At 41.2% G+C, this 13,736-nt stretch overlaps 1 long non-coding RNA gene across 1 annotated transcript in view; it reads right to left on the bottom strand.

Moving 5' to 3' along the window:
- Positions 1 to 4,128: 4,128 nt before the first annotated feature.
- Positions 4,129 to 13,736, bottom strand: part of LOC104857758 — a 33,301-nt gene continuing 23,693 nt past the window's right edge. Inside the window, exons 4-5 of the long non-coding RNA XR_778951.2 lie at positions 4,241 to 4,283; positions 4,129 to 4,150 (exon numbers count right to left, since the gene is read on the bottom strand). This is a non-coding gene — a long non-coding RNA (uncharacterized LOC104857758). The remainder of the gene's footprint in view (positions 4,151 to 4,240; positions 4,284 to 13,736) is intronic.

Here is a 13,736-nt window from a genome sequence, read left to right as displayed (position 1 = left end):
AGGGGGGGGAGGGGAACCTGGAAGTGCTTTGCTCTGAAAATCACATAAATATAAAATATCCTTACTGGGGACTTCCCAATTGAATCTACCTCCACTGGACCCTTCCACAAGCTCGGGGCCTGTTCTCTGTTTTCCCAAGCTCAGCGACCATCCACACCAGTGCTACCCTGCTCAGCACCCCTGGGTCCCGCCGTCCCGGATATCCCAGATGTCCTCCATGCCTCCCATCTGTTTCGTCATCTCCTACTCAACTGTTCCGGCTCCACTTCCACGCCACATCTCAGAACCTCTCCCAGTCTCCAAGGGACAGAGCCTATCTCCTTACGGGTTGGATCCCAGGACGCCCTCTGTTTCCTCAGGCCTGACGACGTGCTACATGATAAAACGCTTTCATTGCTATGTCCCACCGCACCCCCTCTTCCGTGCTGAGGAGCAAACCAGGGCAAAGCCACCCCCCAAAGCCTCCGAGCCCTCATTTTTCGAAAGGCTGCTTCTCCTTGACTGTCTTGTTCAGTGTTTACAGCCCAGTGTCCAACATACTGTAGATCAATGAAGATTTAATTAAAAGTATACATGGAAAGAAAACAAGCCATTCACCAGAAGAAAGTTTGCACATATTTTTAAAAACTAAAAAGCTCTTCTAAACAGATATGAGGAAGAGGAATCGTGGCACAGGGAGTTGATTACATGAAACAGGAGAACACTAAGGGCCTTAGATGTCACATTCGCGCCCCGCGCCCCTGCATTCCTTACACGCAAAGAATCTGAAGTTAAAGCAACGTGCTTGAAATCACGGAAGTCAGTGACAAAGCAAGGACACTGACCTCGAACTTAGGCTCTTGTGCTTGGAGGCAGGCAGCGGAACCACTGAGCTAAATCCCCAGCCAGATCTTCTCAACTCTTAGCAAGGGAGCTGGGTTCAGCCACTTACTCAAGCTCCCAGGGAACCGGTAAGGACGGAAGGACCCCACTCCGTCCCATGGCTCCCTGGAGCCTGCCCATGCACACACACCTGAGGGACCCAGTCCCCTGGGAGACCGCGGTTCCCGCCAGGAGTCCTTGCGCATGCTCAGTGGTCTGGTGGCAGCACGGGTGAGGGCCGCTTTCCCACCGAAGGCACAGGTGGCTCAGTTCCTTCTTTCCTCCCCCGCACACCCATTTCAAACTCATCCATCAGACCTCAGGAGAGCACAATGCATGAAACAACAAGAATAAAAGCCTTTATATTAAATTCCTTGTGGGTGAACTTTGCAGATAAAGCCGAACAATCTGATCTTAGCGAGTTAAATGGTTTGCAAATCACAATGTGCTGCACCCTTCAGATGTGTCCTTATGTAGAATAAATCACCCAGCATTATCATAACTGCATTTGGGAAATTTGCAAGTACTGTGGAGGGAGAGGGTTTGGGTTCAGAAAAATCTGCATACATATTTACATCCATATGAATTTATATCACAGGTCTCCAGACATTTAGAAGGGGCAACTAATTTTTCATTTACCTGAAGCCATAATAGCTTGATGGAAATAACGGGGCAAGGGGAAGGGAGGCTAGAAAATAAAGGGAGGGAACACAGGGGAGGAATGAAGGAAGTTACCATTGAGTCCCTCCGTATATGGAGCCAGAGGCCAGAACAGTGAGGACAGGGCTTGTCACTACCAGGGCAATAGCCACTCCCTTGTGGAAAGTCCAAAATCACAGAACCAGGTGAGGGCTTAATATATTCCAGCTGATAGTGAATGATTTCTGGAGCCCTGCGTGGACGTGGAGGGTCACCTCAAGATACTTAAACCTCTGGATTTTGGTATCTTGCAGCCAAACCCCGTGGACACTGAGGACAAGGCACACACATGCTCACACACAAGTGAAAGGTATCAGGAGCTTGCTGTCGGTAGGCGTCTGCCTCCCCAGTACGCCTCACCTTCCCGTGTATTTTCCTTTCACCAACACGTGTTTGGAAACAATCAGCCAGAATTAGAACTCGAACTTGCGCAAGAGATGGACACAAATCGATAGGCAGTGGTGGGGTCTTACAGTTTGAACGGACCTATGAATGTTTGTGTGTGTGTGCACAGTACTCTGAGAGTTGCTCGCACATCCTGCCAGCTCTCCAGGGGCAACAGCAAGGCAGTGGCCAAAGCTCAGCTTCTGTGCCACCTTGATGCCAACCAGTGACTTCATGCCTGACCTCCAGAGTGCCATGGCCTCGATGCCAGTCAGCAACAGCTTTCCCTGTGCAGAGCCCAGCAGGAAGGTAATTCTGTGACACAGAGTCCCAACTCACTTCTGACACCGTGAGCTGGCCAACCGCAGGAATTCCTAGCTTGGGTTTTGTTTTGTTTTGTTTTGTTTTTTTCTTCTTCCTACAGCATGTCTCTCCTAATCATAAACCACACCAAGGGGCCACTATAGATTAAATGACAGGGTAAGTCCCTATCCTGGGGGTGTGAATTCATGTGCAGGTAAAGTCAGTGGACTTCCAACACCCTAATCAGATGGGAAATAATGATTTATTTTGATCCAGGATTCCTTTGCATTTTGGAGCAAACTTTTAGTTTCTCTAATAAACAGTTTAGCCACATGTCATCTCAGAACCTTGAGAACTTCTCTAAGAGCAAATAACCTTCACTTTCTAATAGCAAAAGGGAGAGAGCTGGGCCTGGTGGCACATGCTGGCAATCCCAGCACTTGGGAGGCTGAGGCGGGAGGATCACTGCAAGTTTGAGGCCGGCCTACGTAGTAAGTCCCAGGCCACCCTGAACTACATAAGTAGGCCTTATGTCAAATGGAGAAGCCAATTAAAATCTTTATGGTCACCCTGTAATTAAAAAGTCCAGCTTCTTTTATATACACAGCTATTTACTATACCTTCCCTTCGTTTGTGTAAAAGATATTATTTCATTTTAAATGCTGAGGTCTTAAATACAGAAGACTCAAAAATAGATGACGGCTTCTTTTTCCAAGCACGTTAAACTCTCATCTCTGTTTGATTTTTCAAATCTGTGAGGCACAAATTATCCCGAGCACTTAACACTCCCTCTGTTTTCTGGCCTGTAACGTCGACAGTGATGGTGCTGAAGTTTAATCAACCCAAAAAATGTTACTCAGAAAGTGACCCCGTGTTGGGCCTGAAGCTCATCTCCCGCATTAAACAGCGCCTTCCAACACAGCGGAGCGGTGTCAGCGAAAGGGTGGACTGATAGGTACTTGGGTGAGGGTGGGGAAAGGAGGGGGAGGGAAAGTCAGACGGGAGACAGCTCAGGAGAACCCATTTCAAGCATTTCCCTGAGGAGACGCTGCCGCACAGAGGAGTGCACGGGCAGAACAACCCGCCTGGATCTCCCTGTCTGCGGAGGGTTCCACTCACTTCCTCGTGCCACCAATTTCCTTCGGGCCCAAGCCCGGGGATCAGCAGACGTCGGAGAGCTTTCCCGAACAGAGGTCGCTACTCCTGGACAGGCTTGGAAATTTCAGCTCCGCACGTGCCAAGCTTTAAAATACACGGTGTCCTCAGTGACCATTACACCTGCCGGTAACACAGCCCGTCCTGAAATCACATACACTCACACTACGTGTGTACCAGTGCGTGTGTGTGGTGTGTGTGTGTGTGTGCATTTGAATAAGTAGATACGCATAAGAACTGAACATCTGTTGGAATTTGAAAAAGCAGTTTAAAAAGTAAAATTGAAACAACACCGCTCTGGAGTGGAAACACCCATAGTCAAATGTATAAGTAACCCCATTATCTGTATTTCCAATTCCACCTCTAAGAAGTGACCCCCTGGGAATGGGTGGATGTTTAAGCTTCTTCCTGAGCCCCTGGATGGAAGCTCAAATGGGTGCCATGACTGTTCTAACCTCTCTTAGGTACCTGTCAACCCTGTGGTCACTTTACACACCTAACAAAGGCCTAAGTCCGTATTTAACGTGTCTATGCAAAATGATAATCAAAACTTTATTCTCAGGGGCCAGGAATGTAGCTCAATGGCACATCATCTTGCCTGCCAGGTGCAAATCGATTCCTGGTACCATGTTTTAAAAAAAAATGTTTTTATTCTCAATGAGAAGTTCAGCGCCGGGTATGGTGGTACACACCTGGAATCCCAGATCTCAGTCGATTGAGGCAGGAGGATCACGCATTCAGGCACAGTCTCAAGAACATAAAAATAAAAATAAATCAATGTGAAGTTCAAGTTTCTCTTTTGTGGTTCATAAATGCAGCCCTAGGAATCCGGCCATACCTGCAGTTCCCTCTATTACAGGCCAATCGTCCCTCCAAGGATTCTATTGAGAAAGATAAAAGAGAAATTAATTAGTCGATCTCCCCGGATCACGTGTGTGTGTGTGTGTGTGTGTGTGTGTGTAGTCCATGGCCAACATTCAGTCCCTGGGATCTTCTCTATCCACCAATCTCAGATGTAGGTCAGTCAAAGCCTGGCTGTGCCGGCAGCTGTCTCCTCCCTGTCCATTTCTCAGAGAGAACTCAGCCCACATACCCCACTTACACAACACACAAATCCTGCTTTTCAAGCAGCCCCATTCAGACTCCTCCCACGAGGCTCCAGCCATTCCGTGACCCTCCTTCTGAGAGAGAGAAAGGGAACCCCCAGCACACCAAGCGTTCCCTTCACACACCTGCCTTCAGTCTCCACTCTTACACTCTTCGTATCCTTAAGGTGTGAGGCGGGACGAAAATCACCCACCTGATTCCCACTCTGTTTTTGTGAATCCTGAGGGATAATCAGTCTCACCAGTCTCTTTAATATCTGAAGTCTATCAGTTTAGAATCTTGGCCAAAACATTTCCCCATCTTACATATATACATGGACGTGTACATGCATACACAAATGTGTGTACATATAAATAATTATTATTTAAATTTATGTTGCAACTTTACAGAATGTTTAGGAAATAAGCATGGCTAATCCAAAAACTTCCTTTTGAACATAGATGTTAAAAAGTTACGATTTGAATTATTTCACTCAAATAAGGTGACTTCTTACATACACTCTGGATCGTCAATTTCTTTTCTGTTTACTATAAACTTGGAAATTCCGTTAGTTTGGAGCAGAAACTAACCAGATCCAAGTTAATCTAGGCTGTGGTTCAGTATATGTTTCCTCTCTTTTGAATGCTTCCTCCCTCCTCTTTCTGAAAGAAAACATATGTCTTGAAATTTTAAGGAATTCCATCTATTGTGTGGTTTTCACGTTGGAAGGTACTCATGGTTCTTTCTGAATGAGTAAATAAATTCTAAGGTTTCCAACTTCCTACAGTGTGCGTGTTTACTGCTCCTAATGCAAGGGACTAGCAACTTCCCTCCTATGAGCCCAGGAACAGAAGGGCTGCGAAGTAGCCGACATAATGTTCTGTTCAAGAATGTTTTAAGGTATCCTAAAGGAAACATTCTCCAACAGAGTCTGTTTTGTTATGTGTTCAATAACCATATGTTCATTTCCATGTGGTTAATGTGCAGCATAATAGATACCTGCCAGGATTTGAGGAGAAGGCAGTTATTGACTCAGGGGGTTTTACTGATTAGACTCTGAATGGCTCAAACATGACCAGAACTCCAATTGAACATTATTAAAAGTTTGCTTTGATCCTTGGGTATTTGCTCCTTTGTGCATCTAACAAGCTTCTTAAAAAACACATATCATCTCCCAGATCCAGTGAGCCACTATGATTAGTTGTGACACCAAACCACATGTCATTTTACAGTTGGAAAAAAAAAACTTACAAACCTTGCTCACAGCTGAATATTTTTCATACACAGAATCATAGATTTAATTCAAAATAAATCCTCTAAGCCATGTACAGGGAGCCGGGCGTCGTGTCCCACGCCTGTAATCCCAGCACTAGGGAGGCTGAGGCAAGAGGATTACTGTGAGTTCCAGACCACCCTGGCCTACATAATGAGTTCTAGGTCAGTCTCAACTACACAGTGAGACCCTGTCTCAAAAAACCATTAAAAAAAAAGACATGTGCAGGGCAATAATAGTCTGGTGAATACATAAGTGAAAAAATAAAGCTATCTTGCAATGCAAGTGAATAAAGGGAATTTGAAAAATAAAATGGAAAAATAACATCCTTCTGCCCCAGAGAAAAAAATAAAAACAATAGCTAGCCAACAATAAAGATCTAATCAATTGGTATAGAAATCCTAGCTTAGTAAGGTTCTCACAAAAACTTGGCTTACTGAAAGAGGGCAAGGGACCATTAATCACGGATAAATCTACTGAGATTTGGAGAGCTCATCTTTTCCCCCAAGGTCACATCACTACTAAGATCCATTCTTTCAATTTACATTCTGGGCACACAGAATTAAAATATGATGTAACAGTATCACTGTATATTGAGTGATCAGGAAAGGCCTTTCTAAAGTGTGGCATTCAAGCTGCAATTTAAAATAGTAGGGGCCAGGGACATAGCTCAGTGGTGCTGCACCTGCCTGGCAAGTGCAAGGTCCTGAGTTCAATCCCTGGTACTGAAGATAGATAGATAGATAGATAGATAGATAGATAGATAGATAGATAGATGGATGGATAGATTGTAGGGCACTTAGGCAAGATCAACAGAAAGGGTCCATCACCAAAGGCTATGAACACAGGGTCCCTGAGATGGGACAGAATTATGTGAGCAAAAACCAAAAGGCTGGAAATATTCAGTAAAGCGTTCTGTGGTATCCAGCTTCTAAGATGGTCCCAAAAATCTCTGGTCTTTGGTATCTTACCCTTGTGTGGACCTCTCCCACGTAGAACTAGATGGTTGGTCTGAAACAGCAATAGAACATAACAGAAATGCTGGTGATCTCTCCTGAAATTGCTTTCTAAAATAACTTCTGTGTGAGTGTGAGTGTGTGTGTGTGTGTGTGTGTGTGTGTGTCCTACATTCCTTACTATGAAGGAAGACAGCTGTCACTTCCTGAGGTCACCCAGGCAGACTTTGGGGACTTAGAAGCAGAACTTTTGGCCCCACCAAGCCCAGTGTGTACACAGTCCTGGCCAAATCTTCACAGCAATCCCATGAGAAACTCTGAGCTCAGCTGCTCTTGGATTCCTGACATTCAGAAACTGTGAGAAAGTAAATGTTATTTCAATGTATGATAATTTGGTATACAATAATAGATAATTAATGAAAGCCCAAACAGTGATCTTTTCACTAGCCTTTGTTAGTAAAAGAATCTTCTCACAAATTATTCTGTGCCACTGACTTTCATTTAACTGCTATAATGCTACATTGTCATTAATGGACTCCTTTGATCAAGTCTATCTTTAACATTTTCAGGGAATACGAGTAGAAATAAAACCTGCATACCACACATCTAAATATGTACAAGTTCTAAATCAGTCTAGTTAACTATTGCATAAGATATGCTTTATCCTTCTACCTCAACAAACATACCACAATACGCTCCTGGAAAACCAAGTTCAAAATTTTAAATTCTTCAATTTTTCGGAAACTAGCACATCATTGTAGTGGTCTCCTGCCCCATCCTCTAGAACATAATGAAATATTCAGGGGTGGAAATTGAGCCTCCGTGGCAAAGACTGCTTCATTGTTGGTATTATTATAACCAATCAGTAGCATGGAAACCAACTTTCCCCATCTATAAAAATTAGCTTGGCTTTTCAAATTTTTGTCATTGTTTGTAATCTAAATATTTTAGATAAATGTATGAAATGATAGCTGTTCAAATTATGTCCTGATCTATATTTACATAAAGCAGCACACCATCTTCTTTCCATATCAGCCTGAAGCAAAGCTAGAATACTAACTTTAAAAAATTTCTAAGAAACAACCAGGGTACCCACCCCTTTGGCCTTATTCACGGAAAAGACAAAAGTCTCTTGAGAGGAATTGCAATTTACTCATCTGAGATTTGGGTGCTGAGGTATGTAATTCTCCTATCAAAGCTTACTAAGAAGTCAAAGCAATTCACAGAAAACATTGACTCACCAGAAGTTATAAAACAATGCATATATGTTCAAGAAATTTAATTCATGAATGACATCTGTTCTTCTGATCAAATTAACCACAAAATCTTAAATAATTCACCGGAAACCAATTCACCAGAATCCTGTTATTGAGACATTTCTCAAAGCTAGACTTTCAAGAAACAATAATTATAAGAATACAAAGTATTACAAAAATTGTCATAAAAATGATTTCATTTTTGCTGTTAACACCCTTGTATTATAGCCCTCTCATGTACATGATGTTTTATAAGATTTTGTGTTCGAAGTTATGATTATTAAATAGCACTTATTTATTCAATGATTATAACTGTCACTCTAAATTCCTGCTGTGCCATGTAACAAAATTATGGTCAAGCACATGCCTGTAATCCCAGCATTCAGGAGGCTGAGGCAGGAGAATCGCTGTGAGTTCAAGACCAGCCTGAGCTACATACTGAGTTCCAGGTCAGTCTCAACTCCATAGTGAGAAACTGTCTTAAAAAAACAAAACAAATTCAAAAGCAAAGAATTCCTTACTTGGCTAAACAACTTCATCAAGGGTTAACATGCAATATTTATTAAATTTTTGGAAATAATCATAATGACTCACTGATATATTATCTTATATTTGGAACTCATTAAATTCAGAAATCTTAGCTAATAACTAGAGTGCTAAGATCCCCATAAATTACATTTACTCTCCCAAACTTGTGTTCACAATTATATAGCAAAACATATATACAGATATTCCTCATTTAACAAACTACCCACTTAATGACTGGGCTTACAACCAGATGCTTGGACTTACTACCCATACTGGACTTACAAATGCAAATATCATCTATATCTTTCAACATGCACTAAACTAAAATTGAAATGGATTAAAGTTGTAAATATTAAGACAGAAACACTAAACTGGGAGAGAAGTTAGGTATTACTCTTGAAGACACTGGTGTAGGAAAAGATTTCATGAACAAAACCTCAGTTGCACATGAACTAGCACAAACAATCAACAAGTGGGATCTCTTCTTACCAAAAAAGCTTCTGCATAGCAAGAGAAAGCACCAACAGGGCAAAGAGACAACCCATGATGTGGGGGGAAAAACTTTGCAAGCTGTTCCTCAGACAAAGGTCTACTATCTAGAATATATAAAGAACTTAAAATAAACCTCCCAAATTTAAAGGCCCAATCCAAAAATGGGCATCTGAAATGAACAGACATTTCTCAGGCAAAGAAGTAGGAATACCAAATAAACATATGAAAAAATGGTCAACATCCATGGTCATTCGAGAGATGCAAATGAAAACAACGCTGAGATTCTATCTTACCACAGAAAGAATGGCTGCTATGATGAAATCAACCAGTAACAAATGCTGCTGGGGCTGTGGGGGAAAAGGAACCCTTCCCCACTGGGAGTATAGACTGGTGCAACCACTGTGAGAATCAGTATGGACACACCTCAGAGAACTAAGATCAGACGTTCCATTTGACACAGCTATTCCCCTGCTGGGTATCTTCCCAAAGGAATTAAAAGAATCCTACCACAGCGATATATGTGCACCCATGTTCATAGCAGCACAGTTTGTAATAGCTAAAACTTGGAAACAGCCCAGTTGCCCATCAACTGGAGACTGGATATAGAAAATATGTTTTTTTAATAAAATAGAATATTACTCAGCCATAAAAAATGAGAAACTAGAGACATCTATAGCTAAATGGATGCACGTGAAGGTAATACTCTTAAGTGAAATAAATCAGACACACATGTAAATACCGAACAGCTTCTCTGGTATGAGAAACTCAAAGTGTAAATAAGGATCAAAATGTAAAATAGATAATGTCAGGGCTGGGGATTTGGCTCAGTGGTTCTGCCACTTGCCTCGCAAGCGCAAGGGCCCAAGTTCAATCCCCGGTACCAAAACAACAATAATAATAATAATAATAAAATAGATAATGTGAAATAGGAAGACAAGGGGAAAAAGGGAAGGGGAAGTGAGAGGGGCAGGGGAAAGGAGAGGAGGGAATGGAATTAACACGAGAAAGTGCAAAAATGGAAACAAAATCTTCGTAAACAGAGAGGGGTGGAAGGAGTGAAGGGAGGGCAGAGGAATGGGGAAAAATAGGAATCAGGATATATCACGTAAGGGCCAGCAATTTAGCTCTGTGGCCCTGTGCCTGCCTTGCAGGCACAAGGTCCTGAGATCAATCCCTGGTACAAAAAAAAAAAAAGATATGTTTATGTAAGGGTACAAATCTGCAATGATGAATATCATTATTTTGTATGCCTAAAATGCACCAATAAAATTAATTTTTAAAAAAATAAACAAGGGCTGGGGATTTAGCTCAGTGGTGCCGCTGCCTGCCTCGTAAGTGCAAGGATCCAAGTTCGATCCCCAGTACCAAAAATAAATAAGTGAGGAATGCCTGCATTTCAAAATTATACTTTGAAAATATTCACAATAGAGACCATAATTCATATCTGAATCATCTAAGATTTCAAATATTAGCTATAAAAAATATTTGCAAAGTTCCTTGTTAGGCAAAGAATACAAAACCATAAAGCTTTCTCTCAGTAAATGCATACGACACTGAGGGGTCTAAGATATTTGTCCTTTCATTTTATCAGCAAACATATAATGAGGGTCACTTCTGCACTTAATTGTATTAAGTACTTGGATACTTTTAAAAAATATTCCTGTCTTCAAAGTACTCAGCAAGCAGTACAGGGAGAAGCTTGAATATAAACCAGGGCTACAATAGGCATCAATATAGACAAAAACAGGTGTCAGGAAGGAAACACTCAGCAAGGCCTGGAGTTTGAGAACATTCTTTATATCGAGGTGACCTGAAATGAACCCAGAAAAATCAGATGGCATTATAGACATATAAATGTGGATATAGGCTATTCCTGGAAGTAGAAAAATGACTGGTGAAAAAATTAGAATTCGATCACTGCTTGGCACACTTGGGGAATTGCAGCCAGGATATCTTTAATACAATAGGCCTGGATATTCGAGTAGGAGAAAGTGCACCAAGAGATAGGAACAGGGAAATTTACCAATAAGCCACATATATTTTTAAAAGTTTGATACAAGGTAAATTAGCAGTATTATTCCAATAGAAAATGGAAACTCTATTGTAGATTTTTAATGAATAACTGGCACAATTATTATGCCATATTTTGAGAAAAATAAAAGTCAACAAAAACTTTTGGTACTAAAACTAGACAAAAAAAAGAAAAAAAGAAAAAGAAAACTACCAAACAAGATCCCTTTTATGAACATAAATATAACAACTCTCAAAAGTGTGTTAGTAAATTCAACCCTATAATAGATAAGAATAATACACCAAAACCACTTGGAATTTTTCACATAGATGCAATGACTATTCAATATTTTATACCAAAACCACTTAGAATTTTTCACATAGAGGCAGTGATTATTCAATATTTGAAAATTAATCAGGGTAATCCACCATATTAATAACCTAACAAAAAGAAAACATTATGATCATATCACTTATGCAGCGAAAGCATTTACCAAACAATTATTTTTTAAAAATTTTAAAAGCATTTATTTTTTAAAAATGCTCAGAAAACTAGCATATTGAAAAGGACCTCAGTCTGATAAGGGACATCTACCACAAAACCTACAGGAACATTGTACCCAGGGGTATGCAAATGAATGTTTTCTCTTAAATTGAGAAGAAAGCAAGGAGATTCAGTCTCATCTCCCCTTTTCAACATTCTGCTGAAGTTCTAGCTAGAGTAATAAGGCATGAAAAAGAATAAAAGACATACAGATTAAAAAGGAAGAAATAAAGTTGGCCCTAAGCACAACACTTAATGGTCTGTAGAAATTACCAAAACATCTACAAAAAAAAATTTTAACTCCAATCATTAGTTTACGGCTAAAATTTAAATCTTTTTTCTCTATATTAGCAATTTATGATGGGAAAATAAATTTTAAAATCAATACAGTTTATAATAACTCCAAAACATTTTTAAATTTCGGAATAAATCTAACAAAACACATACAGGATCTGAGTCCTGCACTTAAATAAAATCCTCTGAGTCTTGGAAAAAGGAACAAAGGAAAGAAAATTCAATTTTTAACAACCATTTCAACATCAAACTTTATTTGCACACACACACAAAGAAACAGGGAAGTAAATGATATTTCCCCCAGAAAAGTAGAATGAATAGGTTGTGCGTTGAGAAGGAAAAAAATCTATTGTAAGGAATAGGCTCACATTATTAGACTGCAGCAAGTTCAAAGTCTACAGGGGAGGCCTGCAGACTGGAGACCAAGGGAAGAGAGATTGCAGTTCAAGTCAAAGGACTTCGGCTGCAAAATTCCTTCATTAGTCTTTTGTTCTAGTCATAGTGCTTCGGTAATACCCACTCCGTATTATGGAAAGTAATCTGCTTTACTCAAAATCCACCACTTTAAATGTTAATTTCATCCAAAACCACCCTCACAGAAACAACCAAAATAATGTTTCACCGCATACCTGGGCATCATGACTCAGCCAGCTGGCAAATAAAATTAACCGTCCCGATTCTCAAGGAAAGAAAGTGTAAGCAGAAAATTTTACATCCAACAAAGCTGATTTTCAAGAGTGAAAGTTTAATATAGACAAAATGTCAACTGAAGAGCTCAGAGAACACTTTGCCCCACGTGTTCTTCCCGAGGAATTAATTACACAACAAGCACCAGAAAAACAAGAGAATTAGAGAAACAGGAACATGGGAACTGGTGGAGCAGAGCACCAGAGCTTCGTATATTACAAAAAAAAAGACCAGTGCCTCACCCAAGGGGTCAACCTTGAGTATGACAACACGACAGGACCCAGATGACTGTAACAGAAAACACTCAGAGCAGAGGGAAGCTGAGCTGGCTGTGTGCGAGAGCGGGAGCCAGACAGTGGGTGATTCTCCAGATTGCAGAGCCTACCTGTTCTCCAACAGACCAATTGCAAGATTAAAAGATGCAGAATAATGTATAGATGAAAGGAAATTCAAATTCAGACAAAACTTTTGAACACTAGATAAAATTATATTTATAGAAGCACACTTGGGTGACAAAACAATACAGAAATGCAATGAACATTTACAATAAAAAAACTAGACTGTGGTGAGGTATGGCAGGGCATGCCTATAATCTCAGCACTCAGGAGGCTGAGGCAGGAGGACTGCTGTGAATTTGAGACCAGCCTGAGCTACACAGTGAGTTCAAGTCCAGCTGAACCACATAGTGAGACCCTGTCTAAATAAATACATAAATAAAATATAAAAAGTTGGCTAGGGCCCTGCACAAAATGCCCAGTGAAGCCACAGAAGCCATCCCTGCCACGGAGCAGGAGCTGCCACGGCCCCAGTCTGAGACAGGGTCTGGAACAGAATCTGACCGTGACGAATCAGCAGCAGAGCTGGAGGAGCAAGATTCCACACAAGCAACCACACAACAAGGCCAGCCGGCGGCCGCAACTGCAATCGATGAAGAACCAGTCCGCAAAGCAAAACAAAGAAGGCACGAAAGGCACGGTAGGCTACGTCTAAACTGGGTCTTTGGCAGGTCACAGGGTTACTAGAGTCGCTATCCAGAAATCTAAGAATATCCTTTTTGTTACCACAAAACCAGATGTCTGTAAGAGTCCAGCTTCAGATGCCTACAGAGTTTGGGGGGAAGCCACGATGGAGGATTTGTCTCAGCAACCTCAGTCAGCAGTGAGAAATTCAAGGTTCAAGGTGAAGCTGTCGCAGACATTCAAGAAAAT

This window comes from Fukomys damarensis, unplaced genomic scaffold (assembly GCF_012274545.1).
Source record: "Fukomys damarensis isolate Sample0158 unplaced genomic scaffold, DMR_v1.0_HiC HiC_scaffold_37, whole genome shotgun sequence".
NCBI lineage: Eukaryota > Metazoa > Chordata > Mammalia > Rodentia > Bathyergidae > Fukomys > Fukomys damarensis.
Note: the sequence above shows the minus strand (reverse complement) of the source record. Positions and strands in the feature narration are given on the sequence as shown.